Source organism: Pseudophryne corroboree, chromosome 5 (genome assembly GCF_028390025.1).
Source record: "Pseudophryne corroboree isolate aPseCor3 chromosome 5, aPseCor3.hap2, whole genome shotgun sequence".
NCBI classification, from domain to species: domain Eukaryota; kingdom Metazoa; phylum Chordata; class Amphibia; order Anura; family Myobatrachidae; genus Pseudophryne; species Pseudophryne corroboree.
The window spans coordinates 365,385,700-365,403,594 of record NC_086448.1 but is presented as its reverse complement, the minus strand read 5'-3'; positions in this window follow the sequence as shown (position 1 = coordinate 365,403,594).

Below are 17,895 nucleotides of genomic sequence, written 5' to 3'. Positions count from 1 at the left end.
ATGCAATGTAAAATTATGACATCACAATAAATGTAATGCAAAAATCAATGCAACATTATGCAATCAGAATCCATGCAATGCAACATTTAATGCAAAATTATGACATCACAATCCATGCAATGCAACATTTAATGCAAAATTATGACATCACAATACATGTAATGTAAAATTATGACATCACAATCCATGCAATGCAACATATAATGATAAAATATGACATCACAATCCATGCAATGCAACATTTAATGCAAAATTATGACATCACAATCCATGCAATGCAACATTTAATGCAAAATTATGACAACACAATCCATGCTATGCAACATTTAATGCAACATTATGACATCACAATACATGTAATTCAACATGTAATGCAAAATTATGACATCACAATCCATGCAATGCAACATTTAATGCAAAAGTATGCAAACAAAATCCATGCAATTCAACATTTAATTCAAAATTATGACATCACAATCCATGCAATGCAACATTATGACATCACAATACATGTAATGCAACATGTAATGCAAAATTATGCAATCACAATCCATGTAATGCAACATGTAATGCAAAATTATGACATCACAACCCATGCAATGCAACAATGAATGCATAATTATGCAATCACAATCCATGCAATGCAACATATAATGATAAAATATGACATCACAATCCATGCAATGCAACATTTAATGCAAAATTATGACATCACAATCCATGCAATGCAACATTTAATGCAAAATTATGACATCACAATCCATGCAATGCAACATTTAATGCAAAATTATGACATCACAACCCATGCAATGCAACAATTAATGCATAATTATGCAATCAAAATCCATGCAATGGAACATATAATGATAAAATATGACATCACAATCCATGCAATGCAACATTTAATGCAAAATTATGACAAAACAATCCATGCAATGCAACATTTACGGCAAAATTATTACATCACAATCCATGCAATGCAACATTTAATGCAACATTATGACATCACAATACATGTAATGCAAAATTATGCAATCACAATCCATGCAATGCAACATTTAATGCAAAATTATGCAAACACAATCCTTGCAATTCAACATTTAATGCAAAATTATGACATCACAATCCATGCAATGCAACATTTTATTTAAAATTATGACATCACAATAAATGCAATGCAAAAATAAATGCAACATTATGCAATTACAATCCATGCAATGCAACATTTAATGCAACATTATGACATCACAATACATGTAATGCAACATGTAATGCAAAATTATGACATCACAATCCATGCAATGCAACATTTAATGCAAAATTATGACATCACAATCCATGCAATGCAACATTTAATGCAAAATTATGCAATTGCAATCCATGCAATGCAACATTTAATGCAACATTATGCAATCACAATACATGCAATGCAACATTTAATGCAAAATTATGACCTCACAATCCATGCAATGCAACATTTAATGAAAAATTATGCAATCACAATCCATGCAATTCAAAATTTAATGCAATATTATGACATCACAATCCATGCAATGCAATATTTAATGCAAAATTATGACATCACAATCCATGCAATGCAACATTTAATGCAAAATTATGACATCACAATATATGTAATGCAACATGTAATGCAAAATTATGACATCACAATCCATGCAATGCACCATTTAATGCAAAATTATGACATCACAATCCATGCCATGTAAAATTGACATCACAATAAATGTAATGCAAAAATCAATGCAACATTATGCAATCACAATCCATGCAATGCAACATTTAATGCAAAATTATGACATCACAATACATGTAATGCAACAGTTAATGCAAAATTATGACATCACAATCCATGCAATGTAAAATTATGACATCACAATAAATGTAATGCAAAAATCAATGCAACATTATGCAATCAGAATCCATGCAATGCAACATTTAATGCAAAATTATGCAAACACAATCCATGCAATTCAACATTTATTGCAAAATTATGACATCACAATCCATGCAATGCAACATTTAATGCAAAATTATGACATCACAATCCATGCAATGCAACATTTAAAGCAAAATTATGACATCACAATAAATGCAATGCAAAATTCAATGCAACATTATGCAATCACAATCCATGCATTGTAACATTTAATGCAAAATTATGACATCACAATACATGCAATGCAACAGTTAATGCAAAATTATGACATCACAATCCATGCAATGTAAAATTATGACATCACAATAAATGTAATGCAAAAATCAATGCAACATTATGCAATCAGAATCCATGCAATGCAACATTTAATGCAAAATTATGACATCACAATCCATGCAATGCAACATTTAATGCAAAATTATGACATCACAATACATGTAATGCAAAATTATGACATCACAATCCATGCAATGCAACATATAATGAAAAAATATGACATCACAATCCATGCAATGCAACATGTAATGCAAAATTATGCAATCACAATCCATGCAATGCAACATTTAATGCAACATTATGCAAACATAATCCATGCAATTCAACATTTAATGCAAAATTAGGACATCACAATCCATGCAATGCAACATTTAATGAAAAATTATGACATCACAATACATGTAATGCAACATGTAATGCAAAATTATGACACCACAATCCATGCAATGCACCATTTAATGCAAAATGATGACATCACAATCCATGCAATGCAACATTTAATGCAAAATTATGACATCACATTCCATGCAATGCAACATTTAATGCAAAATTATTACATAACAATCCATGCAATGCAACATTTAATGCAACATTATGACATCACAATACATGTAATGCAACATTTAATGCAAAATTATGCAAACACAATCCATGCAATTCAACATTTAATGCAAAAATATGACATCACAATCCATGCAATGCAACATTTAATGCAAAATTATGACATCACAATAAATGCAATGCAAAATTCAATGCAACATTATGCAATCACAATCCATGCAATGCAACATTTAATGCAAAATTATGACATCACAATACATGCAATGCAACAGTTAATGCAAAATTATGACATCACAATCCATGCAATGTAAAATTGACATCACAATAAATGTAATGCAAAAATCAATGCAACATTATGCAATCACAATCCATGCAATGCAACATTTAATGCAAAATTATGACATCACAATACATGTAATGCAAAATTATGACATGACAATCCATGCAATGCAACATTTAATGCAAAATTATGACATCACAATCCATGCAATGCAACAATTATTGCATAATTATGCAATCACAATCCATGCAATGCAACATATAATGAAAAAAATATGACATCACAATCCATGCAATGCAACATGTAATGCAAAATTATGCAATCACAATCCATGCAATGCAACATGTAATGCAAAATTATGACATCACAATATATGTAATGCAACATGTAATGCAAAATTATGACATCACAACCATGCAATGCACCATTTAATGCAAAATTATGACATCACAATCCATGCAATGCAACATTTAATGCAAAATTATGACATCACAATAAATGCAATGCAAAATTCAATGCAACATTATGACATCACAACCCATGCAATGCAACAATTAATGCATAATTATGCAATCACAATCCATGCAATGCAACAATTAATGCATAATTATGCAATCAATCCATGCAATGCAACATTTAATGCAAAATTATGACATCACAATACATGTAATGCAAAATTATGACATCACAATCCATGCAATGCAACATATAATGATAAAATATGACATCACAATCCATGCAATGCAACATTTAATGCAAAATTATGACATCACAATCCATGCAATGCAACATTTAATGCAAAATTATGACAACACAATCCATGCTATGCAACATTTAATGCAACATTATGACATCACAATACATGTAATTCAACATGTAATGCAAAATTATGACATCACAATCCATGCAATGCAACATTTAATGCAAAATTATGCAAACAAAATCCATGCAATTCAACATTTAATTCAAAATTATGACATCACAATCCATGCAATGCAACATTTAATGCAAAATTATGACATCACAATACATGTAATGCAAAATTATGACATCACAATCCATGCAATGCAACATTTAATGCAACATTATGACATCACAATACATGTAATGCAACATGTAATGCAAAATTATGCAATCACAATCCATGCAATGCAACATTTAATGCAAAATTATGCAAACATAATCCATGCAATTCAACATTTAATGCAAAATTATGACATCACAATACATGCAATGCAAAAATCAATGCAACATTATGCAATCACAATCCATGAAATGCAACATTTAATGCAAAATTATGACATCACAACCCATGCAATGCAACAATTAATGCATAATTATGCAATCACAATCCATGCAATGCAACATATAATGATAAAATATGACATCACAATCCATGCAATGCAACATTTAATGCAAAATTATGACATCACAATCCATGCAATGCAACATTTAAAGCAAAATTATGACAACACAATCCATGCAATGCAACATTTTATGCAAAATTATGACATCACAACCCATGCAATGCAACAATTAATGCATAATTATGCAATCACAATCCATGCAATGCAACATATAATGATAAAATATGACATCACAATCCATGCAATGCAACATTTAATGCAAAATTATGACATCACAATCCATGCAATGCAACATTTAATGCAAAATTATGACAACACAATCCATGCTATGCAACATTTAATGCAACATTATGACATCACAATACATGTAATTCAACATGTAATGCAAAATTATGACATCACAATCCATGCAATGCAACATTTAATGCAAAATTAGGCAAACAAAATCCATGCAATTCAACATTTAATTCAAAATTATGACATCACAATCCATGCAATGCAACATTTAATGCAACATTATGACATCACAATACATGTAATGCAACATGTAATGCAAAATTATGCAATCACAATCCATGTAATGCAACATGTAATGCAAAATTATGACATCTCAACCCATGCAATGCAACAATTAATGCATAATTATGCAATCACAATCCATGCAATGCAACATATAATGATAAAATATGACATCACAATCCATGCAATGCAAAATTTAATGCAAAATTATGACATCACAATCCATGCAATGCAACATTTAATGCAAAATTATGACAACACAATCCATGCTATGCAACATTTAATGCAACATTATGACATCACAATACATGTAATTCAACATGTAATGCAAAATTATGACATCACAATCCATGCAATGCAACATTTAATGCAAAATTATGCAAACAAAATCTATGCAATTCAACATTTAATTCAAAATTATGACATCACAATCCATGCAATGCAACATTTAATGCAACATTATGACATCACAATACATGTAATGCAAAAATCAATGCAACATTATGCAATCAGAATCCATGCAATGCAACATTTAATGCAAAATTATGACATCACAATCCATGCAATGCAACATTTAATGCAAAATTATGACATCACAATACATCTAATGCAAAAATCAATGCAACATTATGCAATCAGAATCCATGCAATGCAACATTTAATGCAAAATTATGACATCACAATCCATGCAATGCAACATTTAATGCAAAATTATGACATCACAATACATGTAATGCAAAATTATGACATCACAATCCATGCAATGCAACATATAATGATAAAATATGACATCACAATCCATGCAATGCAACATTTAATGCAAAATTATGACATCACAATCCATGCAATGCAACATTTAATGCAAAATTATGACAACACAATCCATGCTATGCAACATTTAATGCAACATTATGACATCACAATACATGTAATTCAACATGTAATGCAAAATTATGACATCACAATCCATGCAATGCAACATTTAATGCAAAATTATGCAAACAAAATCCATGCAATTCAACATTTAATTCAAAATTATGACATCACAATCCATGCAATGCAACATTTAATGCAACATTATGACATCACAATACATGTAATGCAACATGTAATGCAAAATTATGCAATCACAATCCATGTAATGCAACATGTAATGCAAAATTATGACATCACAACCCATGCAATGCAACAATGAATGCATAATTATGCAATCTCAATCCATGCAATGCAACATATAATGATAAAATATGACATCACAATCCAAGCAATGCAACATTTAATGCAAAATTATGACATCACAATCCATGCAATGCAACATTTAATGCAAAATTATGACATCACAATACATGTAATGCAAAATTATGACATCACAATCCATGCAATGCAACATATAATGAAAAAATATGACATCACAATCCATGCAATGCAACATGTAATGCAAAATTATGCAATCACAATCCATGCAATGCAACATTTAATGCAACATTATGCAAACATAATCCATGCAATTCAACATTTAATGCAAAATTATGACATCACAATCCATGCAATGCAACATTTAATGAAAAATTATGACATCACAATACATGTAATGCAACATGTAATGCAAAATTATGACACCACAATCCATGCAATGCACCATTTAATGCAAAATTATGACATCACAATCCATGCAATGCAACATTTAATGAAAAATTATGACATCACAATCCATGCAATGCAACATTTAATGCAAAATTATGACATCACAATATATGTAATGCAACATGTAATGCAAAATTATGACATCACAATCAATGCAATGCACCATTTAATGCAAAATTATGACATCACAATCCATGCAATGCAACATGTAATGCAAAATTATGCAATCACAATCCATGCAATGCAACATTTAATGCAACATTATGCAATCACAATCCATGCAATGCAACATTTAATGCAAAATTATGACATCACAATAAATGCAATGCAAAATGCAATGCAACATTATGCAATCACAATCCATGCAATGCAACATTTAATGCAAAATTATGCAAACACAATCCATGCAATTCAACATTTAATGCAAAATTATGACATCACAATCCATGCAATGCAACATTTAATGCAAAATTATAACATCACAATACATGCAATGCAACAATTAATGCATAATTATGCAATCACAATCCATGCAATGCAACATTTAATGAAAAATTATGACATCACAATACATGTAATGCAACATGTAATGCAAAATTATGACACCACAATCCATGCAATGCACCATTTAATGCAAAATTATGACATCACAATCCATGCAATGCAACATTTAATGAAAAATTATGACATCACAATCCATGCAATGCAACATTTAATGCAAAATTAAGCAATTGCAATCCATGCAAAGCAACATTTAATGCAACATTATGCAATCACAATACATGCAATGCAACATTTAATGCAAAATTATGACCTCACAATCCATGCAATGCAACATTTAATGAAAAATTATGCAATCACAATCCATGCAATTCAAAATTTAATGCAATATTATGACATCACAATCCATGCAATGCAATATTTAATGCAAAATTATGACATCACAATCCATGCAATGCAACATTTAATGCAAAATTATGACATCACAATATATGTAATGCAACATGTAATGCAAAATTATGACATCACAATCCATGCAATGCACCATTTAATGCAAAATTATGACATCACAATCCATGCAATGCAACATGTAATGCAAAATTATGCAATCACAATCCATGCAATGCAACATTTAATGCAACATTATGCAATCACAATCCATGCAATGCAACATTTAATGCAAAATTATGACATCACAATCCATGCAATGCAACATTTAATGTAAAATTATGACATCACAATAAATGCAATGCAAAATGCAATGCAACATTATGCAATCACAATCCATGCAATGCAACATTTAATGCAAAATTATGCAAACACAATCCATGCAATTCAACATTTAATGCAAAATTATGACATCACAATCCATGCAATGCAACATTTAATGCAAAATTATAACATCACAATACATGCAATGCAACAATTAATGCATAATTATGCAATCACAATCCATGCAATGCAACATATAATGCAAAAATATGCAAACACAATCCATGCAATTCAACATTTAATGCAAAATTATGACATCACAATCCATGCAATGCAACATTTAAAGCAAAATTATGACATCACAATAAATGCAATGCAAAATTCAATGCAACATTATGCAATCACAATCCATGCATTGTAACTTTTAATGCAAAATTATGACATCACAATACATGCAATGCAACAGTTAATGCAAAATTATGACATCACAATCCATGCAATGTAAAATTATGACATCACAATAAATGTAATGCAAAAATCAATGCAACATTATGCAATCAGAATCCATGCAATGCAACATTTAATGCAAAATTATGACATCACAATCCATGCAATGCAACATTTAATGCAAAATTATGACATCACAATACATGTAATGCAAAATTATGACATCACAATCCATGCAATGCAACATATAATGAAAAAATATGACATCACAATCCATGCAATGCAACATGTAATGCAAAAATATGCAATCACAATCCATGCAATGCAACATTTAATGCAACATTATGCAAACATAATCCATGCAATTCAACATTTAATGCAAAATTATGACATCACAATCCATGCAATGCAACATTTAATGAAAAATTATGACATCACAATACATGTAATGCAACATGTAATGCAAAATTATGACACCACAATCCATGCAATGCACCATTTAATGCAAAATGATGACATCACAATCCATGCAATGCAACATTTAATGCAAAATTATGACATCACATTCCATGCAATGCAACATTTAATGCAAAATTATTACATAACAATCCATGCAATGCAACATTTAATGCAACATTATGACATCACAATACATGTAATGCAACATTTAATGCAAAATTATGCAAACACAATCCATGCAATTCAACATTTAATACAAAATTATGACATCACAATCCATGCAATGCAACATTTAATGCAAAATTATGACATCACAATAAATGCAATGCAAAATTCAATGCAACATTATGCAATCACAATCCATGCAATGCAACATTTAATGCAAAATTATGCAAACACAATCCATGCAATTCAACATTTAATGCAAAATTATGACATCACAATCCATGCAATGCAACATTTAATGCAAAATTATAACATCACAATACATGCAATGCAACAATTAATGCATAATTATGCAATCACAATCCATGCAATGCAACATATAATGAAAAAATATGACATCACAATCCATGCAATGCAACATTTAATGCAAAATTATGACATCACATTCCATGCAATGCAACATTTAATGCAAAATTATTACATAACAATCCATGCAATGCAACATTTAATGCAACATTATGACATCACAATACATGTAATGCAACATTTAATGCAAAATTATGCAAACACAATCCATGCAATTCAACATTTAATGCAAAATTATGACATCACAATCCATGCAATGCAATATTAAATGCAAAATTATGACATCACAATAAATGCAATGCAAAATTCAATGCAACATTATGCAATCACAATCCATGCAATGCAACATTTAATGCAAAATTATGACATCAAAATACATGCAATGCAACAGTTAATGCAAAATTATGACATAACAATCCATGCAATGTAAAATTATGACATCACAATAAATGTAATGCAAAAATCAATGCAACATTATGCAATCAGAATCCATGCAATGCAACATTTAATGCAAAATTATGACATCACAATCCATGCAATGCAACATTTAATGCAAAATTATGACATCACAATACATGTAATGCAAAATTATGACATCACAATCCATGCAATGCAACATATAATGATAAAATATGACATCACAATCCATGCAATGCAACATTTAATGCAAAATTATGACATCACAATCCATGCAATGCAACATTTAATGCAAAATTATGACATCACTATACATGTAATTCAACATGTAATGCAAAATTATGACATCACAATCCATGCAATGCAACATTTAATGCAAAATTATGCAAACAAAATCCATGCAATTCAACATTTAATTCAAAATTATGACATCACAATCCATGCAATGCAACATTTAATGCAAAATTATGACATCACAATACATGTAATGCAAAATTATGACATCACAATCCATGCAATGCAACATTTAATGCAACATTATGACATCACAATACATGTAATGCAACATGTAATGCAAAATTATGCAATCACAATCCATGCAATGCAACATTTAATGCAAAATTATGCAAACATAATCCATGCAATTCAACATTTAATGCAAAATTATGACATCACAATACATGCAATGCAAAAATCAATGCAACATTATGCAATCACAATCCATGAAATGCAACATTTAATGCAAAATTATGACATCACAATACATGTAATGCAAAATTATGACATCACAATCCATGCAATGCAACATATAATGAAAAAATATGACATCACAATCCATGCAATGCAACATGTAATGCACAATTATGCAATCACAATCCATGCAATGCAACATTTAATGCAACATTATGCAAACATAATCCATGCAATTCAACATTTAATGCAAAATTATGACATCACAATCCATGCAATGCAAGATTTAATGAAAAATTATGACATCACAATACATGTAATGCAACATGTAATGCAAAATTATGACACCACAATCCATGCAATGCACCATTTAATGCAAAATGATGACATCACAATCCATGCAATGCAACATTTAATGCAAAATTATGACATCACATTCCATGCAATGCAACATTTAATGCAAAATTATTACATAACAATCCATGCAATGCAACATTTAATGCAACATTATGACATCACAATACATGTAATGCAACATTTAATGCAAAATTATGCAAACACAATCCATGCAATTCAACATTTAATGCAAAATTATGACATCACAATCCATGCAATGCAACATTTAATGCAAAATTATGACATCACAATAAATGCAATGCAAAATTCAATGCAACATTATGCAATCACAATCCATGCAATGCAACATTTAATGCAAAATTATGACATCACAATACATGCAATGCAACAGTTAATGCAAAATTATGACATAATTTTACATTGCAATCCATGCAATGTAAAATTATGACATCACAATAAATGTAATGCAAAAATCAATGCAACATTATGCAATCAGAATCCATGCAATGCAACATTTAATGCAAAATTATGACATCACAATCCATGCAATGCAACATTTAATGCAAAATTATGACATCACAATACATGTAATGCAAAATTATGACATCACAATCCATGCAATGCAACATATAATGAAAAAATATGACATCACAATCCATGCAATGCAACATGTAATGCAAAATTATGCAATAACAATCCATGCAATGCAACATTTAATGCAACATTATGCAAACATAATCCATGCAATTCAACATTTAATGCAAAATTATGACATCACAATCCATGCAATGCAACATTTAATGAAAAATTATGACATCACAATACATGTAATGCAACATGTAATGCAAAATTATGACACCACAATCCATGCAATGCACCATTTAATGCAAAATGATGACATCACAATCCATGCAATGCAACATTTAATGCAACATTATGACATCACAATACATGTAATGCAACATTTAATGCAAAATTATGACATCACAATACATGCAATGCAACAGTTAATGCAAAATTATGACATCACAATACATGCAATGTAAAATTATGACATCACAACAAATGTAATGCAAAAATCAATGCAACATTATGCAATCAGAATCCATGCAATGCAACATTTAATGCAAAATTATGACATCACAATCCATGCAATGCAACATTTAATGCAAAATGATGACATCACAATACATGTAATGCAAAATTATGACATCACAATCCATGCAATGCAACATATAATGCAAAATTATGACATCACAATAAATGCAATGCAAAATGCAATGCAAAATTATGACATCACAATCCATGCAATGCAACATTTAATGCAAAATTATGACAACACAATCCATGCTATGCAACATTTAATGCAACATTATGACATCACAATACATGTAATTCAACATGTAATGCAAAATTATGACATCACAATCCATGCAATGCAACATTTAATGCAAAATTATGCAAACAAAATCCATGCAATTCAACATTTAATTCAAAATTATGACATCACAATCCATGCAATGCAACATTTAATGCAACATTATGACATCACAATACATGTAATGCAACATGTAATGCAAAATTATGCAATCACAATCCATGTAATGCAACATGTAATGCAAAATTATGACATCACAACCCATGCAATGCAACAATGAATGCATAATTATGCAATCACAATCCATGCAATGCAACATATAATGATAAAATATGACATCACAATCCATGCAATGCAACATTTAATGCAAAATTATGACATCACAATCCATGCAATGCAACATTTAATGCAAAATTATGACATCACAATCCATGCAATGCAACGTTTAATGCAAAATTATGACATCACAACCCATGCAATGCAACAATTAATGCATAATTATGCACTCAAAATCCATGCAATGCAACATATAATGATAAAATTATGACATCACAATCCATGCAATGCAACATTTAATGCAAAATTATGCAAACAAAATCCATGCGATTCAACATTTAATTCAAAATTATGACATCACAATCCATGCAATGCAAAATTTAATGCAACATTATGACATCACAATACATGTAATGCAACATGTAATGCAAAATTATGCAATCACAATCCATGCAATGCAACATTTAATGCAAAATTATGACATCACAATACATGTAATGCAAAATTATGACATCACAATCCATGCAATGCAACATTTAATGCAACATTATGACATCACAATACATGTAATGCAACATGTAATGCAAAATTATGCAATCACAATCCATGCAATGCAACATTTAATGCAAAATTATGCAAACATAATCCATGCAATTCAACATTTAATGCAAAATTATGACATCACAATACATGCAATGCAAAAATCAATGCAACATTATGCAATCACAATCCATGAAATGCAACATTTAATGCAAAATTATGACATCACAACCCATGCAATGCAACAATTAATGCATAATTATGCAATCACAAACCATGCAATGCAACATATAATGATAAAATATGACATCACAATCCATGCAATGCAACATTTAATGCAAAATGATGACATCACAATCCATGCAATGCAACATTTAAAGCAAAATTATGACAACACAATCCATGCAATGCAACATTTAATGCAAAATTATGACATCACAACCCATGCAATGCAACAATTAATGCATAATTATGCAATCACAATCCATGCAATGCAACATATAATGATAAAATATGACATCACAATCCATGCAATGCAACATTTAATGCAAAATTATGACATCACAATCCATGCAATGCAACATTTAATGCAAAATTATGACAACACAATCCATGCTATGCAACATTTAATGCAACATTATGACATCACAATACATGTAATTCAACATGTAATGCAAAATTATGACATCACAATCCATGCAATGCAACATTTAATGCAAAATTATGCAAACAAAATCCATGCAATTCAACATTTAATTCAAAATTATGACATCACAATCCATGCAATGCAACATTTAATGCAACATTATGACATCACAATACATGTAATGCAACATGTAATGCAAAATTATGCAATCACAATCCATGTAATGCAACATGTAATGCAAAATTATGACATCTCAACCCATGCAATGCAACAATTAATGCATAATTATGCAATCACAATCCATGCAATGCAACATATAATGATAAAATATGACATCACAATCCATGCAATGCAACATTTAATGCAAAATTATGACATCACAATCCATGCAATGCAACATTTAATGCAAAATTATAACATCACAATCCATGCAATGCAACATTTAATGCAAAATTATGACATCACCACCCATGCAATGCAACAATTAATGCATAATTATGCAATCACAATCCATGCAATGCAACATATAATGATAAAATATGACATCACAATCCATGCAATGCAACATTTAATGCAAAATTATGACAAAACAATCCATGCAATGCAACATTTACGGCAAAATTATTACATCACAATCCATGCAATGCAACATTTAATGCAACATTATGACATCACAATACATGTAATGCAAAATTATGCAATCACAATCCATGCAATGCAACATTTAATGCAAAATTATGCAAACACAATCCTTGCAATTCAACATTTAATGCAAAATTATGACATCACAATCCATGCAATGCAACATTTTATTTAAAATTATGACATCACAATAAATGCAATGCAAAAATAAATGCAACACTATGCATTTACAATCCATGCAATGCAACATTTAATGCAAAATTATGACATCACAATCCATGCAATGCAACATTTAATGCAAAATTATGACATCACAATCCATGCAATGCAACATTTAATGCAAAATTATGCAATTGCAATCCATGCAATGCAACATTTAATGCAACATTATGCAATCACAATACATGCAATGCAACATTTAATGCAAAATTATGACATCACAATCCATGCAATGCAACATTTAATGAAAAATTATGCAATCACAATCCATGCAATTCAAAATTTAATGCAATATTATGACATCACAATCCATGCAATGCAATATTTAATGCAAAAGTATGACATCACAATCCATGCAATGCAACATTTAATGCAAAATTATGACATCACAATATATGTAATGCAACATGTAATGCAAAATTATGACATCACAATCCATGCAATGCACCATTTAATGCAAAATTATGACATCACAATCCATGCAATGCAACATTTTATTTAAAATTATGACATCACAATAAATGCAATGCAAAAATAAATGCAACATTATGCAATTACAATCCATGCAATGCAACATTTAATGCAACATTATGACATCACAATACATGTAATGCAACATGTAATGCAAAATTATGACATCACAATCCATGCAATGCAACATTTAATGCAAAATTATGACATCACAATCCATGCAATGCAACATTTAATGCAAAATTATGCAATTGCAATCCATGCAATGCAACATTTAATGCAACATTATGCAATCACAATACATGCAATGCAACATTTAATGCAAAATTATGACATCACAATCCATGCAATGTAACATTTAATGAAAAATTATGCAATCACAATCCATGCAATTCAAAATTTAATGCAAAATTATGACATCACAATCCATGCAATGCAATATTTAATTCAAAATTATGACATCACAATCCATGCAATGCAACATTTAATGCAAAATTATGACATCACAATATATGTAATGCAACATGTAATGCAAAATTATGACATCACAATCCATGCAATGCACCATTTAATGCAAAATTATGACATCACAATCCATGCAATGCAACATGTAATGCAAAATTATGCAATCACAATCCATGCAATGCAACATTTAATGCAACATTATGCAATCACAATCCATGCAATGCAACATTTAATGCAAAATTATGACATCACAATCCATGCAATGCAACATTTAATGCAAAATTATGACATCACAATAAATGCAATGCAAAATCCAATGCAACATTATGCAATCACAATCCATGCAATGCAACATTTAATGCAAAATTATGCAAACACAATCCATGCAATTCAACATTTAATGCAAAATTATGACATCACATTCCATGCAATGCAACATTTAATGCAAAATTATTACATAACAATCCATGCAATGCAACATTTAATGCAACATTATGACATCACAATACATGTAATGCAACATTTAATGCAAAATTATGCAAACAGAATCCATGCAATTCAACATTCAATGCAAAATTATGACATCACAATACATGCAATGCAACAGTTAATGCAAAATTATGACATCACAATACATGCAATGCAACAGTTAATGCAAAATTATGACATCACAATCCATGCAATGTAAAATTATGACATCACAATAAATGTAATGCAAAAATCAATGCAACATTATGCAATCAGAATCCATGCAATGCAACATTTTATGCAAAATTATGACATCACAATCCATGCAATGCAACATTTAATGCAAAATTATGACATCACAATACATGTAATGCAAAATTATGACATCACAATCCATGCAATGCAACATATAATGATAAAATATGACATCACAATCCATGCAATGCAACATTTAATGCAAAATTATGACATCACAATCCATGCAATGCAACATTTAATGCAAAATTATGACATCACAATCCATGCAATGCAACATTTAATGCAAAATTATGCAATTGCAATCCATGCAATGCAACATTTAATGCAACATTATGCAATCACAATACATGCAATGCAACATTTAATGCAAAATTATGACATCACAATCCATGCAATGTAACATTTAATGAAAAATTATGCAATCACAATCCATGCAATTCAAAATTTAATGCAAAATTATGACATCACAATCCATGCAATGCAATATTTAATTCAAAATTATGACATCACAATCCATGCAATGCAACATTTAATGCAAAATTATGACATCACAATATATGTAATGCAACATGTAATGCAAAATTATGACATCACAATCCATGCAATGCACCATTTAATGCAAAATTATGACATCACAATCCATGCAATGCAACATGTAATGCAAAATTATGCAATCACAATCCATGCAATGCAACATTTAATGCAACATTATGCAATCACAATCCATGCAATGCAACATTTAATGCAAAATTATGACATCACAATCCATGCAATGCAACATTTAATGCAAAATTATGACATCACAATAAATGCAATGCAAAATCCAATGCAACATTATGCAATCACAATCCATGCAATGCAACATTTAATGCAAAATTATGCAAACACAATCCATGCAATGCAACATTTAATGCAACGTTATGACATCACAATACATGTAATGCAAAATTATGCAATCACAATCCATGCAATGCAACATTTAATGCAAAATTATGCAAACACAATCCTTGCAATTCAACATTTAATGCAAAATTATGACATCACAATCCATGCAATGCAACATTTTATTTAAAATTATGACATCACAATAAATGCAATGCAAAAATAAATGCAACATTATGCAATTACAATCCATGCAATGCAACATGTAATGCAAAATTATGACATCACAATCCATGCAATGCAACATTTAATGCAAAATTATGCAATTGCAATCCATGCAATGCAACATTTAATGCAACATTATGCAATCACAATACATGCAATGCAACATTTAATGCAAAATTATGACCTCACAATCCATGCAATGCAACATTTAATGAAAAATTATGCAATCACAATCCATGCAATTCAAAATTTAATGCAATATTATGACATCACAATCCATGCAATGCAATATTTAATGCAAAATTATGACATCACAATCCATGCAATGCAACATTTAATGCAAAATTATGACATCACAATATATGTAATGCAACATGTAATGCAAAATTATGACATCACAATCCATGCAATGCACCATTTAATGCAAAATTATGGCATCACAATCCATGCAATGCAACATGTAATGCAAAATTATGCAATCACAATCCATGCAATGCAACATTTAATGCAACACTATGCAATCACAATCCATGCAATGCAACATTTAATGCAAAATTATGACATCACAATCCATGCAATGCAACATTTAATGCAAAATTATGCAATTGCAATCCATGCAATGCAACATTTAATGCAACATTATGCAATCACAATACATGCAATGCAACATTTAATGCAAAATTATGACCTCACAATCCATGCAATGCA